This window comes from Ciconia boyciana, chromosome 22 (genome assembly GCF_034638445.1).
Source record: "Ciconia boyciana chromosome 22, ASM3463844v1, whole genome shotgun sequence".
In the NCBI taxonomy this organism is placed as follows: Eukaryota; Metazoa; Chordata; class Aves; order Ciconiiformes; family Ciconiidae; genus Ciconia; species Ciconia boyciana.
This window is the reverse complement of record NC_132955.1, coordinates 6,466,212-6,483,199: the sequence shown is the minus strand read 5'-3', so window position 1 is coordinate 6,483,199 and position 16,988 is coordinate 6,466,212. Positions and strand designations below refer to the sequence as shown.

Sequence of the window (16,988 nt, the reverse complement as noted above, 5' to 3'; positions counted from 1 at the left end):
TATACCTGGACAGACTTCAGAGATTTTGAACAAACCACTCCTATACATTTTCATGGAGATGTTCATATAGATTGATTTTCTTCATTTTTACAAACAAGCATGTCTCATCAAAAGGAAGCACTTCAGAAGATATTTAACTCTTGATTACATATGTTCTGTGCTTTTATGTGGAGGGGATGAAAAGGAATATTTTTTGGTAGGCTAGAACAAAAAAGAATATCTCAATCTGAAAGATCTTTCTTTCTTTCTTTCTTTCTTTCTTTCTTTCTTTCTTTCTTTCTTTCTTTCTTTCTTTCTTTTTCTGTAGAGCAATGGAATTCAATGATATATGACAGCTCTAAGACCAAAAAAGTACCGGGGTTATCAGACAGGCTTGATAATCTCTAGAGTGAAGGAGAATTAAAAGGCTGAACTAAAGATAAATGCAAATTCTCCAGATACCAAATATGGTCAATATCTTCTCATATCATCTGATGATTTGTCTGTGTATTTACAGTCAGTGAGTCAAGAGTAAGATCTGAATTGGGAAAATGAGTGCTTTATATCCTACTGCTTCGCCTGTTCCTGGTGTCATCAGCAAGCAGAGGAACACAAAACTTCCTGCAAAAAAAAAGACCAAAAAAAGACTTTCTATGTGCAATTTCCCCTTCCCTTTCAGAAAGAAAAAGTTGGAGAAAGAGACAGTGATTCAGACCACAATGAAACAGTTCATCCTTCTGGGACTTTTCTCAATCCCACAGACACCAGTGTTCCTCTCTGTGGTGTTCCTGTGCCTCTCCCTGTGCAGCCTCATTGCAGCTTCTTCACAGTGGTGTCTGTTGACCATGACAGATGCCTCCACACATCCACGTACTTCCTCAACAATCTTTCTTTTGCTGGCATCTGTGATTCCTCAGTCACAGTGCCCAAGACACTGGCTGACCTCTTCTCTGTAAAGAAGGCAATTTCTTTTGAAGGTTGCATGGCTTAGATAATTTCCTTCACCTCTTTGCTTGCATAGAGATCTGATCATCATAACGACCTATGATTGCTACCAAGCCATCTCAACCCTATGCACAACTTGACCACCACGAGGTGGAGGGTATGCCTACAACTGACTGGACCATGTCCTAGGGCCCTAGGAAAAGAAAAGCTCTATGCAAAATTTTCTGCTAAGGACATAAAGAGGGACTGTGTGTTAGGCAGTACCCTCCAGATGTTCCCCACTGATGCTGGGAAGAGTGCTCCCAGAGTCCCTCACCAATAGCAGGGAAGGCACACCAGGTCTCTTCTGCCTGGAAGCAAGTCAAACAGTGGTGATCAGGCACAGGTCTGCTCAACAGAGTCTCCCAAACACTCTTGATCACATCATCTACTTTGTCTCATATCCCCATTTTCTGCTTTTTCTCCTCCTAGGTTCCCCTCCCAAATAAACATACTATCCTGTTTACTCTGATTCCTTGGCTCAAATTTTGCAGACCTTTTTTGGTAATGAATGAGTGGGTGGCCAAATTACAAGGATGACTGCAGTTAGATAGGTGGCTAGGACAAACTGAGTTACCACCTTTGCAAATCAGTGTCTGTCTTCATGTCTGTCTGGGGAGTTATGAGAGCAGATCTGGTCCCTCTCCTCTCACTAAACTGACATAAGTACCTTTCTGTGCTATTTTGATTCTATTTTAAGTTTTCTTAACTATCTGGGCTGGAGGCAAAATAAGTTCCTGGATGCAGGGCTTGGTGTTATGGACATGCCTCCTATACTTCTCTTCAACAAGCAGAAATAAATAATTTTTCCAGACAGCTAGAGTGGTATTAGCTTCACCTAATGTGAGTTGTCTGCAAGGTAGCAGGAGAGAGCAGGTTATTATTATAGCTATAGGGGAGAGCAGAGAGCAGCAGTGACAGACTCTGCTGATGTGAAGTCTCCCCAGATGGGGAAGTTACAGAGTTTATATGCCAAGACAGCAGCAAGAACCAGCCCTTTTACTCCTGACTGCCCAGGAAAGGGCCAGGGATGCCAAAAGCTGATGGCAGCCTCCTTGAGCCCCACATGCCCTGCCTGGGTGCTGCACCCCAGGGACCATGCTGGGCCGCCTGCTACTGGTTCACTTCCTTGTGATCCCAATAAAGCAGTAGCCCTATTTCTTCATGATATGTGGGTACCTTTTATTTATGGTGACAATAGGAAGTGAGAAAAATGACCCCAGTAATGAACCAGGATCATATGGGCGTTGGCATGGTTCCCAGTGTTGTCTGTAGCCCAGAACAATCAGATCCACTTTGTCTTTTTTTTTTTTTTTTTTTTTTGCTAGAAAACACCAGGGTTTTTTGCCAGAAAAGACTGGGCCCCAAAACCTGGAGGGCAGAAGAGAGCTTTAGCCAATCCTGCCCTCTCCAGAGGCATCCTGGGATAAGAAGACCTGCTCTATGGAAAACTTGCATCACACGTCTTCTTTTGTCCTGGTGCTCAGCTGTGGCACCCTCTATCCCTCCCCAAGGCAAAGTGCCGAAGAGAAGGAGCCCGGGGATTGGCTCCAGGCTGCCCAAACCCTTTCAAGAGGGAGCTGCTCCCTGGGGCAGCACAGCTGCCAGGCTGGTTTCTGTGCATTTTGTGAACCTGTGTGCTATGATGTTTTACAGAATGGTGATCTCTCCAACTAAGGAGCAAAAAGAAGTGGCATAAACAGGCCCGTGTCCAGCAGAGGGGTGGGACTTCTGGGTCAAGAGGGACATGCATTGGCCCAGAGGATGCGATTCCACCCATAGGACAGGACTTTAATAGGAAGTTGGGGATGTGGCACCTGTGACTTCTTGTGGATAAAATTTGCTCATATACTCATATACAATCTGCCCCAGTGTTTTATTCCCTAGTATTAAAGACAGGATTACCAAGACAAAGGAGGATAGTAAAAATCTGGATAGTTTCTTTTCTGGCCAGAACCTTCTGTCCCAGGTGGAGTATTTTGTTCTCTCCCTCCACATGTATTGATGGCTGTGTCAGCATAACCACCCGTGACAGCAGATTTATCTTGTTTCTTGTGACTACAAGCTGTGCAGCCAAAACAGAAAAGCCATCACAAAGACATCCAAATTCTTCTAGACATAGGCAAACACTCTGTGGCAGGCTGTCTTACAAATGCACACACACACTTGCTAGAGGTGTCTGCAGGAAGCTGCTCTTGAATAATGGGAAAATGCTGTGAAACGCTGGATCACGTGTAGGTTTGTGCTTTTTTTCTCAAGGTGCTGGAGAGCACCAGACAGAGAGAAAAAAAGGCATTTCTTTCCTGATCCCAAAAACAGCCGCCGTCTTTTTTCCTTTCTCCATCCATCCCTCTCTCTCTTACTGTCTCTTCTGATGGACCTGGGACCAATATTTATAGATGTTATATTGGGTTTACGTGGAAAGGTTTTGGTAGTGAGGGGGGAAGGAAGGGAGCAGGAGGAGGGGGGCTTCCTTGAGAAAACACCAGAAGCTGCCACCATGTTGGATAGAGCCAGTTTCAGCCGGCTCCAAGATGGACCTGCCACTGGCCAAAGCTAGGTCAATCAGTGACATTGGTAGCACCTCTGTGATAACATATTTAAGAATGGGTAAAAATGTTGTACAACAGCTGAGAGAGAGAAGTGAGAAAATGTGAGAGAAACAATCCTTCCAACACCAAGGTCAGTGGAGAAGGACGGGGAGGACATGCTCCAGGCACCCACGCCGGAGCATTCTGCTCCTGAACAACTTGCACCCATTGGAAAGGACCCACACTGGAGCAGTTCATGAGGAACTGCAGCCCATGGGAAGGACCCCATGCTGGAGAAGGGGAGCAGCGTGAGGAGGAAGGAGCAGCAGAGACAAAGCGTTACGACCTGACCACAACCATTCCCTACCCACTTGCGCAGCTCAGGGCAGCGAAGGAGGTAAAAGAGTCAGGAGTGAAGTTGAACCTGAGAAGAAGGGGGTGGGGGGAAAGTGGGTTTACATTTGTTTTATTTCTCACTATCCTACTCTTATTTATTTGCATTAAATTAATTTATTTTCTCCAAGATAAGTCTGTTTTGACCGTGACAGTAATTGGTAAGTGATCTCCCTGGCCTTATCTCAATTCATGAGCTTTTTCATCATATTTTCTCCTCCTGTCCTGTTGAGTAGGGGAAGTGATAGAGCAGCTTGGTGGGCCTGGCACCTGGCAGCCAGCCAAGGTTAACTGACTACAAATGTGTATCACTGTGGGAGCTCTCTGTTGTCCTGCAGATATGATTTTTTCCTTTTACAACACAGATACATCAATATTCTGCAGGGACATCAGGAAACTGAAAGTCCTTTTCCTGTTAACAGTATAAAGATATCCTAGTCTCTCTCATGGCTGACACATGCAATGCAGCATGCTGTGGCTACCACTTTCTTCCTGCATGTCAACACCTCTAGGGCTTGCTATTCCTTCCCTTCCAGCTCCACTTTGTGAGTACTCAGGGACCCAGGAGAAACCCAAGATGACAGGGAATGGGAAGTGGGATGTAACTTTCACAGCAGCTCCTGATTCTCTCACCCTGTTGGAGGTGTCCTAGCCCCAGCACTCAAGAGCCAGGCACTAAAGGCTCTTCCCTGGGGCTCTGGGCAGCAGCAGACCAGGGACCTGGAGCAGGGACACAGCACAGCTCCCCTACCAGGCCATCCCACAACAGGTAATGGGCATTATTGTAGTGCAGGATCCACACTGAGCCAAGAGCTCTAAGCTCCTGCTCCAAACCACTGTCCATCTTCCGGTTCTTGCTGCAGAGTCAGGAACATGTTGCCTTCTCCAGGATCATCTGAATCGTGGAGCTTTTCCCTGTGCAGTCACTGACTCCCACTTTTTCCAGATTCCATGGGAAAGACCACTGTCAGTCAGCAGAAGGGATTAGTCATGGTGGAGGAAAGAGGCACCTTCCAAACCAACTGCTCTTATCAGATATGCCACTTTGTTGCCATGCTCTGGTACCAGCAGAGGGGATGCCAAACCCCCCATCTGCTCTCATATCACATAGCAGCTGGTCCCAAGCAGAGCAGCCAACTCACCACATGTCTGAACACCACAGGGAAATACAAACTCCAGCAGCTGGAGGAATTTGAGGTCTCTGATGCCGGTTTGTGCCTCTGTTCTGTCCATGACACCTTGGTGCAGGGAGCTTCCTTGGCTGGGCAAAAACCTGGGAAAGGGAGGGTGTATTTCTGTGCAAGGCTGAGCTCTGGGGCCAGGTCTCCCCTGGCTGTGCTATTTCACCTCCACAGCCAGGCATGTCCAGTCAGTGAAACTCTTTCTGAAAATGATCACTCTTCAGAGGATGGAAAAAGTGGTGAGAAAACCTCTGCGGTGGAATTTGTTTCTCTCCACATCCCAGGTCAGGACCACACTCACTGTAGGCTACACAGGGCTGTTTTGACCTGGTCTCACTGCATGGTTCCAAGGGCTGAAAGAAACTGGTAAAGGCTCCTCCAAGTCCACCGGTCCTGTGTCAAAAATTTTTTGGTCTATGCAGAGGACTTTTTCCCACAATACTGACAGGAGGGATTGTTCCCAGATGGAGCATTTATGCAGAACAAAAGGGATCATGGCATGTAGCTTCCATGGGAAGTGGACCCCCAACCCACAGGACAGTGGAAATTTCGTGGCATGGGAAGGATTGCCAGATGTGGACCAAGTTATCTTGGTGCACTACAGAAACACAGTGGTCCTCTGTGTGCACTTTCCCTCCACAGAGTTTAAGGTTGGCCGTGGGTGCCATTCAGAGTAAAATCCTTTTGCAGCTGGAATATTATCAGCCTGCTGGTTTTGGAAAAGGCAGACAAGTTTAGAAAGCAGAGAGTAACCCAATGCTTAACTAAGCACACTCTATGCAAGCCTATGTTAACAGTCACTGCACAACCATCACCAAAAACCTCCTCCCAGAAACAACCTTGAGCAGCATCTCTTTCCCTGGGCATCCTGGGACAGCGTCGCAGGGGAAAGGATGACACAGAGGCGTGGGCTGGGATGCAGCAGAACTTTAATGAGTCAAAAGAGGGTAATGAGCTTGCTCTGAGTTGAGGTCCTGGTGCAGGGAGCACCAGTGACAGAAAGGAGTCTGCAGCCCATGGCTGTGGCAGAGATCCCACCTGGTTTCCGTCTGCCTGCCCCACAGAAAGAGCAGGGCCAACCGGTCTTCCCTAGGCTGGCTTTGTGAGGCTCACAGCACAGGGGAGCACAAGAGAAGAAGGACACGGGAGGGAAAGGAGGGAGTGGAAGAGGGGAAAGGCAGGCATGGGCCGTGCTTTCGGAGAGCCCAGGCTGGCCCTGTCCTTTTGCAAGGGGTGCTGGGGTTGCTCAGCTACTCCAGAAGCAACAAGCCAGTCCCCCGTCCCCAGTCCGGTACCATCTTGTGGGTCCCTGGGGGCCTTCGCCAGGGCCATCGCCAGCACCTTTAGCAGGGGAGGCACCTCCTGCCGCAGTAGCGGCTGCCAAAGCCGGAGAGGCCAAAGCCCCCGGAGGAGATGGGCACTCCCTCAGAGCTGAGGATGCTGCCAACGGCGGCAGAGGTGGAGGACCCCACGGCGGTGCTCTGCGGGAAGGAGCTGAGGATGGGTCCGGGCAGGGTCACCACCACAGGGGAGGGCTGGATGACGACGGTGGAGTCCTGGCACTGCCTGACGCAGGGCTCATTGCAGCTGTTGGCCAGCGGGGTCGGGCCGCAGGGCTGGCATGGCGCACATGGCAGGCACTGGTTGTAGCAGGACATGTCTTGGGGCTGGAGGTACACCTGGGAGAGAAGGCAGGGAAAACAGAGCACGAGGGGTTGTTGAAGAGCAGCTTGTGAACCCACCACGAGAAAGACATTTTCCCTCAGCCCAAAAGAGCCCCACCGATTGTGGGAGAGCCCAGGGAGATCCTCACCTAGCCCACAGCTCAGGAGACACCTCAGCCAAACCCCTGCCTCTCTCCATGTCACACTTTCTGCTCCCTCTCTCTCCCATGGCAAGCAGCTCCAAGACCCAGCATAAGACAAAGGGACATGTATGTGCTGAGAAATACCAGAAGAGGAAGAGGAGAAGGAAATGAGGAAGACAAGAAAGGGCTTCAGACTCACCTTGTTCCCAAGGAGATGGAGGCAAGAGGAGTGGATGAGAGAGTGAGGAGAAGGGCCCGCTTTTATACTGCTCCTGCACCACCCCAGGCCCACAGTCACTGTAGGAGGGCAGTAATTTTCCAGCAGGCTCACCTCCAAAGCAAAATATCCTACAGGTTGTGTTTTAGTTTCCATCAACACTGCCATTACATTTCCTCATTTCTGACATGCCCACTTGGTCACGGAGCCTCCTTTCAAGTACCACGGTGAGAGGCCCAAGCATTTCCCAGGCAGTAACACATCAGCACAGGCAGAAGATGCACCCTCAAGTGCTGGAGTCCTGTGCAGACATCGGACATGGTTGTGGGGAAATCTGGTGAGGTTGTTTACAACCCCCTGTGCAGGAACGTGCACATGTTTTCCCACCAATGCAGTCCTCTCCTGAGTGCCCAAAGACTTCTCCAAATGAGGACATGGCACATCCTTCTCCCTCCCTGCCTGCCCTCCTGCTCGCTCCAGCAGTCACTGATCATTGCCTCTATAGGTAGGTGGGCTGTGCTGCTGGTTTAAAAGGTCTTTGCCCAAGGAAATTTTCTGCTTCTGGGGAGAAATTTGTTGATTTCTTGGGCAAAGTCATCCCCTCTCATGGCAGTCTCTGGGCATCCCCAACTAGTACTGTCAGCCAGCTTGCAGAAGGAGAATGCTGCCCCCCCAAAGCCCATGATTACTAAACAAGCCCTGTGGAGTTGGGTTCCTCCTCACTACATGAGGGTTCTGTTGGGGCTTGACCAGCTGCTTGTTCCGCCCACTCTCCTCACAACACCATGAACCTTGCCCTCACACTTTGGACCCTGACCACCAGCACAGTCAAAGGCCTGGCCACTATTCCAAAACATGCTGACTGTCCTGCAAGCCATGCGAGCTGTGGGACTGCTGGCAAGAAGGTCTTGCTGAAGGCAATGGCCGTTGGGACTGCCTGGAGCTGTGTACTCAGGTACAGCCCAGTGCTCTAAGACGGATTTCCTGGGGCAGGGATGGAACTGCCCTGGCCGCAGGGGAATTCAGCCCTGCGCGGGACACAGGCGTGCAAACACCAAGCACTCCTGGCTTGGCCTCCACATCAAAAGGCTGACACAGGGCCAATCCAAAATTAGAGCGTGACTCGCCATGGGTAGGGAGAGTCTATCCCAGGAAGCTTGCCTACTGAAGGCATTCCCTTGCCCTCGTGGAATACGTCCAAGCTGCCTCCATGTCTGCAAGGTAGGGAAGTGCATCACCTCCTTGATATACTCTGAGAGCTGCTTTTGTACCCAGGGCCCTTCTGAGCACATCCCCTCCCTGAGCATCCTCAGGCACGTGGCACTGCAGGGTCCTGACAGCCCTCACTCATTGGGTAGTTGGGGGAAGCTTCCTTGCTTCCTCAATGGTGCTAGGTTGTGCTCCAGGCTGAGGATGCCTTTAAGGTAAGGGAAGGGAGGCATGCTGAAGCACTAATGCCAGGAGAAGACAAATTCCCTGAGACCCAGGGATAAGTCTCAGATGGTGGGGAGAAGTTTTCTGCAACCCTTTATTTCCCTCCACCGAGCATTCAGGAGAGCTCCTCACCACAGCCTGGTCTCTTTGGCCAGGAAGATGAGGCCTGTGTGTCCACTACCTTCCTCCCTCCAAGTCTTTCCCCAGGGCTGACTCTGCCCCCACAGTCAGATCTACCCACACAAGGTTTGAGGGCTCTAAGATCATAGCATAGTTCCATCCCCAGTCTGTACTGATGCAAGAGTTTTTCCTTTCTGGGTGCAGGACTTGCCATTTATCATTCTTGGATGCCATGAGGCTCCTGTGGGCCCATTCCTCAAGCCAGTCTAGGTCTCCCTTTACAGCAGCCCTGCCCTGGAGCACATCAGCTGGCTTGTACGGGTTGACATTTCTCAGGCAGTCCTTGATTTGATGCCCACTCACTGCTGGGAAGTCTCCCTCTCTTTCCTCAGGCTCTTTCAGAAGGCACAGCAGCCTCAGACACCTTGTAGGTAAAGACTGATAGAGAGAAGGCATTGACTCCCCACAACCTGCTTTCTGTCCATTCTTTAGGAGATCAGCTGCCGCATTCAGCAGTAGGCCCACATTTTCCTCCATCAGATTTTGGATACTCTTGTAGAGGTCAATGTTGCTCTTGATGCTTTTTGCCTGTTGTCTTTATTCCTCTTGCAACCCTCTTCTTAATACTGCCCAGCGTGCTGCCACAAAGACACAGGCTGCCTCATGGTGCCGACCAGGATGCACATCCTCTGCTGCAAAGCTGCTTTACAGCCCATCAGTCCCAATCGTAAGTGGTGCCTGAGGTTCTTCCTCAGTCAGTGCAACCTCATCATTTTCCTGTCTGCCCATGTCTCCACCCTGTCGACATCCCTCTGAACAGCAGCACAGCTGTCTGCTGTATCAACTGCCTTCTGCTCCCACAATTGTGTGTCTCCTGTACACTTGTTGAGGGTGCAATCCCTCCCACCCTGCAGGTCATATATACAGCAGTTAAACACTGTTGACACCAGTCTAAACACCTCTTGTACCCTAGGAGAGATTGGCTGCCAGCTGGACTTTGTGCCACTCATCATAACCCTTGGAGACCAGCAGCCATGCCAGATTTCAATCCCCTGCACTGCCCTCTTCCCTAGCCTGCATTTTGTCGGTTGGTCTGTAAGGGTTGTTACAGGAGACAGCGTCAAAAGCCTTGGTTAGATGAGATTAACAATGTTTGCTGCACTTCCCTCACCGACCAGAGCCAGGCACGTCCTCAAAGAAGGCCATGAGGTTTGTCAGGCCTGCTTTGCCCTCCATAAAGCCATGCTGACCACTCACAATCACCTTCTTGTCCTTTCATCTTGGGAAAGGGCTTCCCGGATGATTTGCTCCATCACCTTTGCAAGAGATCGAGGTGAGGCTGACAGGCCTGTCATTCTCCGGCTCCTGTTTCATGCCCTTCTTGAAGACAGGAGGCTCATTGGCTTTCTTCCAGTCCTCAGATACATTCTGGGACTGCTGTGACTTTCAAAGGGAGTTGAGGGCAGCCTTGTAGTGACAGCAACCACCACCCTCAGGTGCATGGCATCAGGTCACCTGCACTCATGTCACTCCCATCAGTTCAAATGTGTGTTTTTCCACATCTGATCCTCGTCTTTTGTGGTTAAGTCTTCTGTGTTCCAAACTTTCCAAGGAATGTCACGAGCCTGATCTTTCAAGAGCAAACCCTGCCAGTAAAGACAAAGGCCCGGAATTCTTGGAGTACCTCTGCCTTTCCTATAACCCCTCTCCCCATCAAACCTGCCCCTTTCAGCGCTGGGTCTGCCTTTGACCAAGCCTCACTGTTGCTGCTGACCTACCTAAAAGAAGATCTTCTTGTTACCCTCCACACGCTTTGCCTATTTCAATGCCAGGTGGAGCCCTCTAGCAATTATGGGGAATCTTGTACCTGCATTGACATGACCCTGCCCAGGATACCATTGAGCTTCTCATCCCAGTACATGAATGGAGCCTGCATGGCAGATGAAGCATGTCAGAAATGAGGAAATGAAAAGGCAGTTTACGGAATCCAAAACACCACCTGAGCCATTAGATGGGATATTTTGCTTTGGAGGTGACTCTGTTGGAAAATAACTGCCCCCATTCAGTTAGTGTGGGCCTGGGGCGGTGCATAAGCAATATAAAAGCAGGCCATGCTCCTCACTCTCTCATCCACTCCTCTCACCTCCATCTCTTTGGGAACAAGGTGAGTCTGAAGCCCTTTCTCCTTCTCCTCCTCCGGGATTTCTCACCACATGCCCTGTCTTATGCTGAGTCATGGGGCTACTTATCACAGGAGTGGGAAGGGCGCAGAAAGTGAAGCAAGGAGAGAGGCTGGGGCTTGGATGACGTGAGCTATAGGCCATGTGGAGAAATCCCTGGTCTTGGTCTCTCTTGGCAGGGTGTTTTTGGGTGAAGGGAAGGAGAAACCCGTGGGCCTCCCTACAATGCCTCCAACTCTTCTCTCCAGCTAACAGTTTTTCTCCCTCATTGTGGTGTGACAGGCTGCTCCCCACCCACCCCTCAGGCTCTGCTTCCCCCTGCATTCTCTCCCAGGTGCACCTCCAGCCCCAAGACATGTCTTGCTACAACCAGTGCCTGCCATGTGCGCCATGCCAGCCCTGCGACCCGACCCCACTGGCCAACAGCTGCAGTGAGCCCTGTGTCAGGCAGTGCCAGGACTCCACCGTCGTCATCCAGCCCTCCCCTGTGGTGGTGACCCTGCCCGGACCCATCCTCAGCTCCTTCCTGCAGAGCACTGCTGTGGGGTCCTCCACCTCTGCTGCCGTTGGCAGCATCCTCAGCTCTGAGGGAGTGCCTATCTCCTCCGGGGGCTTTGGCCTCTCCGGCTTTGGCAGCCGCTACTGTGCCGTAAGCTGCTTTCCCTGCTAAAGCTGCTGCCTGCGCTGAGGAGTCCACTCAGATCAATGTCGTTTCCCTCTTTTGACTCATTAAAGTTCTGCTGCATCCCAGCCTGCACTTCTGTCTCATCATTTCCCCTGCAGATGCTCTCCCAAGATCCCCTGGCAGAGAGATGTTGCTTAGGGATGGTTCTGGGAGGGGGGTGTTGGGGATGGTTTTACAGTGATTGTCAACACAGGCTTGCACAGAGTATGCTTAGTCGTGCATTGAGTGATCCTCTAGTTTCTAAATTTGTCTGCCTCTTTCAGGCAGGATAGAATTACCCTACATAGTTCAGTGACTACCATCCCCTTTGTTGTGCATATCTTTTCTTTTCCCTTGGAAAGCCCCACATTTTGACACAGGTAGTCTGGAGGGAATGTGGCATTGACAAGACATAGGCACTAGCTTCCAGGGGAGGTCAGGTGAACCCATCCTAACCATAGCATTCTCAAAGGGAGGAACACAGTGCAGTGGCCTACCTTATCATAGAACCATTTTATCATAGAATCATACAATGGTTTGGATTGGAAGAAACCGTTAAAGATCATCTAGTCCAACCCTCCTGCCATGGGCAGGGATACCTGTCACTAGATCACGTTACTCAAAGTTGCGTCGAGCATGATTTTCAACACCTCCAATGATGGGGCATCCCATCATCCTCTGGGCAACCTTTTCCAGGGTCTCACCACCCTCATCATAATGAATTTCTTCCTTATGTCCAATCTACCTCTACCATCTTTCAATTTAAAACCGTTGCTCATTCTCCTATCACTAGAGGCCTTGCTAAAAAGTCTCTCTCTGACTGCCTTGTAAGCCCCCTTTACATACTGAAAGGCTGCAACAAGGCCTCCCCAGAGCCTGCTCTTCTCCCAGCTGAACAACCCCAACTCACTCAGCTTTTCTGCATAGAACAACTGTTATATCCTTCTGATCATTGTTGTAGGCCTTCTCTGGACCTCCTTTAACAGGTCCATGTCTTTTTTGTACTGGGGACCCCAGACTGGACACGGTGCTCCAGGTGGGGTCTAACGGGAGCAGACTAGAAGCGCAGAATCACCTCCCTCAACCTGCTGGCCATGCTTCTTTTGATGCAGCCCAGGACACAATTGGCTTTCTGGGCTGCAAGCACACATTGCTGGCTCATGACCAATTTTTCAACCACTAGTATCCCCAAGTCCTTCTCTGCAGGGCTGCTCTCAATCATTTATCCTTGTAGCAGGTGTACCCACCCTGATAAAAGACTGGGGGCATTAGGACCACTGTGTCCTTTCACACCCTTAATTTCATGCCTTTACTGGGACACATGCCAACCTGCACGGACATATTTTGGGTGAGAAGTAGAAGTTGAGGCCCTCAGCCAGTCAGAATTGACCACAGGTCAGATTTGACTAGGGTATAAATGGAACCCCACCAGAGGGCAAATTGAGTTGGTCCTACTCGGAGCAGCGGGTCCGCAGTCGGGGACTCTTCCCATGGGTCAGGATGCCGCCCAAGGATAATCGTCGAGGTTGAGAGCCCTCACCTTATTGGTGAGTGATTATGGATCCTCCTTTCTAAGGCTGGCTGTGCAGTATCAATTCCTTTGTACATTATCCTGAACCTATGGTTTACTGATGTTGTCGGAGTGTTTAACGCTTTTGATAAGCCTTGTTTCTAGTTAGTTTTCTGCTCAATAATTTTGGTTCAAATAAAGTTTATTTTGTTTATCGCCTGCCTAATTTGATTTTGTGAGCCTCCATGACATTAAATTGGCATAGTCAGCAGGATAATGTCACTAGAGGACTTATTATGGAGGCACGGATATAGCCCTTCTCCCCCAGGTATAGACTGGGCGAAGGAAAAGTGGTTCGACCCAGCAGCGGTCGCAGACAGAGTAGAACAATGCCATGAAAATAATAGAGATGGTAAAGGTAAAGGGACCATGTGTGCAGTCCTGGGTGCCTGTTTAATTCAAGCACAAGATTATTATAACTACTCCGGAGTATTAGAAAGGAGCAATTTACAGCAGCAATTAGAAATCAATTGTTTAAAAGGAGAACTGAAAAGAGAAAGAGAGCAGACATGTCTATTAGAACAAAAAATTGAGATCACGCTAGCACAAGTGAAAAAGCCCCCCAGTATTGTCCAAATTCATAAGTTAATTGCAGATGAAGTTCCTGAGGATTGGGATGGGGACAAGTCCTGGTTTCAGCTGGGATAGAGTTAATTTTCTTCCTAGTAGCTGGTATAGTGCTGTGTTTTGGATTTTAGTATGCGAATAATGTCGATAACACACTGATGTTTTAGTTGTTGCTAAGTTATGTTTACACTAGTCAAGGACTTTTCAGCTTCCCATGCTCTGCCAGCCACACAAGAAACTGGGAGGGGGCACAGCCAGGACAGCTGATTCAAAGTGGCCAAAGGGCTATTCCATACCTTATGACATCATGCTCAATAAAGAAAATGGGGGGAGTTGCCCAGGGGGCAGCAATTGCTTTTCGGGGCCGGGCTGAGCATAGGTCAGCGGGTGGTGAGAAGTTGCATTGTGCATCACTTGTTTTGTATATTCTTTTATCATTATTATTATTATTACTTTCTTTTCCTTTGCTATGCTATTAAACTGTCTTTATCTCAACCTGCAGGTTTTAATTTTTTTTTCCTGAATCTCTCTCCCATCCCACTGGGGCGGGGGGGCAGGGTGAGCGAGTAGCTGTGTGGTGCTTAGCTGCCGACTGGGGTTAAACCACAAGTGTCCTTTTTAGCGCCCAACGTGGGGCGCAAATGGCTGAGATAATGACAGATCAGACCAGAGCATGTTAAAACACATTTTTATAAGCTTTCATTATATTAGTTTAGTAGTCGCTGGTCACAATGTTGATTTATTTGCTCTCAAGGTTGTTGTGCTTGTTCTCAGGGTTGTGTTATGTAACAGCTTACTTGCCGTATATACTCTTTATTAGTATTTATGTGCTGTTTATCACCTCTGGGAGGTGAATTAAGGTTATCGCTTTGCTGTACTGTGTAACACTGGCTTATGATATGATAAAATTATTGGTTGTGAGATCAATGTGGTATTTGCACTCAGCATTGCTGTCACCTCTGTACCTTGGGAGCCATCCATCAGAAATTAATAATAATTACACTTTTTAGGTTTTGTCCTTGGAGAGACAGCCTATGGGGGAGACACCTTCCTCCATCTTCCCCTTCTCCTCCAGACTAATTACGACAGCTCTTGAGAATTTTGAATGTCCTTGGGATGTTCAAACCAGCATGTTCCTAATGCTATGCCTCCTGAATGTGTGTCAGGTCTTGCTTAGGTTTAAACAACTATTTAAGAATACTGCGGCTACTCAAATCCTGGCAACAGGCACTGTTGCTACTCAAACCATGGTGACAAGCATTGCAGTTACTCGAACCCTGACGACAGGCATTGTGGCTACTCCAACCCCTGCGACAGGGACTGCGGCTACTCAAACACTGGTAACAGGCACTGCCGCTACTCAAACCCTGGCGACAGGCACTGCAGCTGAAGCAGAGAACCAACCCGTGCCGGTATCGGTTGCCCCCATACACAGGAAGAAATCTTGGAAGTGAAAGTCAGCTTGTTTACTAAGGGACGAAGAAGCTTCTCCTAAGAGGGAGCAGGAGGAAGAAGCATACTGCCCCACCAGTGAGGAGGCAAACTACTCTAAAGAAGGACCATCACCAGAACAGGAGGCGGAAGAGGAAGAATTCCCCTCTTTCCCCTGAGGAAGAACTCAGTGGGAGGGCTCCTCCTATTCCTCTCAGGGAGAGGAAGAACTCATAAATGAGCCAGTAACCACCTGATCCCTATCCCTGAGTGAGCTGCGAGATATGCAAAAGGATTTCAGCCATTGTCCAGGTGAGCACATTGTCACCTGGCTGCTCTGATACTGGGATAACAGGGCCAGTAGCCTGGAATTAGAGGGTAAGGAAGCCAAGCGACTGGGATTCCTTTCTAGGGAAGGGGGCATTAACAAAGCAATTGGAAAAGGGGCACAAGTCCTCAGCCTCTGGAGGCAACTCCTGTCAGCTATGAAGGAAAGATATCCCTTCAAGGAAGGTGTTATATGTCACCCAGGCAAGTGGACCACCATGAAGAGAGGTATCCAGTATCTGAGGGAATTAGCCATCCTGGAGGTGATTTATGATGATCTGGACAACAAGCAGTTATCCAAAGATACAGATGAAGTCAAGTGCATGAGATCCATGTGGCAGGAGTTGATACGGAGCACACCATCGTCATATGCCAACTCATTGGCAGTAATGACCTGGAAAGACGGAGAGGGACAAAAGGTGGATGAATTGGCTGGCCAACTCCAGCAATATAAAGAAAGTCTCTCCTCCTCCCTATGGGCTTGCATCTCGGCTGTGGAAAAACTGTCCGAAAAACTATCCCGGGAGTTCCAACGATTCAAAGAGGATATGTCCTGCTCCCCACCTGTACAGACCAGTATCTCAGCTATTAGGAGTCAGCGTTCCTCTGCTCAAGAGAGAGGATACATGACGGGCCACCCTATGGTTTTACCTACGTGACCATGGAGAGGACATGAGGAAGTGGGATGGAAAATCTACCTCGACCCTAGAGGCATGGGTACATGAGTTGCAAGGAAAAACAATCACACAAGGGGATTCTTCCAGGAAAATTGCTGCTCTGGTTTCCAGTGGACAGTTCCCCAAACACAGTAGAAGGGCTGATCTTACTTCTGATCTTAATGAAGGGACTCCTGACTCATATCTACAGGAAGTGAGTAATAAATACTATGACCAGGACTAGAGGGGCCCTGCCTCCAGCCAGGTGGAGGAAAGGGACAACAGAGTTTACTGGACTGTGTGGATTCAATGGCCTGGTACATCAGACCCACAGGAGAATAAGGCTCTAGTGGGCACTGGTGCACAGCGTACCCTAATGCCATCAAGCTAGAAAGGGACAGAACCCAGTGAGAGTGACAGGGGGATCCCAACAGCTAACTGTATTGGAAGCTGAAGTGAGTCTAACTGGGAATGAGTGGCTAAAGCACCCCATTGCAACTGGCCCAGAGGCTCCGTGCATCCTTGGCACAGACTACCTCAGGAGAGGGTATTTCAAGGACCCAAAAGGGTACCGGTGGGCTTTTGGTATAGCTGCCTTGGAGACGGAGGAAATTAAACACCTGTCTACCTTGCCTGGTCTCTCAGAGGACCCTTCTGTTGTGGGGTTGCTGAGTGTCGAAGAACAACAGCTGACAATTGCTACCACAAGAGTGCACTGGTGGCAATATCGCACTGAGACTCCCTGGTTCCCATCCATAAACTGATTTGTCGACTGGAGAGCCAAGGAGTGATCAGCAAGCCTCGTTTCACTCTTTAACAGTCCCATATGGCTAGTGCGAAAGCCTAATGGAGAGTGGAGACTAACAGTAGCCTATCGTGGCCTGAATGAAGTCACATCGCTGCTGAGTGCTGCTGTGCCGGACATGCTAGAACTTCAATACAAACTG

At 49.4% G+C, this 16,988-nt stretch overlaps 1 pseudogene; it reads right to left on the bottom strand.

Moving 5' to 3' along the window:
• Positions 1 to 6,411: 6,411 nt before the first annotated feature.
• Positions 6,412 to 7,586, bottom strand: LOC140662382 (feather keratin 1-like; annotated as a pseudogene).
• Positions 7,587 to 16,988: the final 9,402 nt, after the last annotated feature.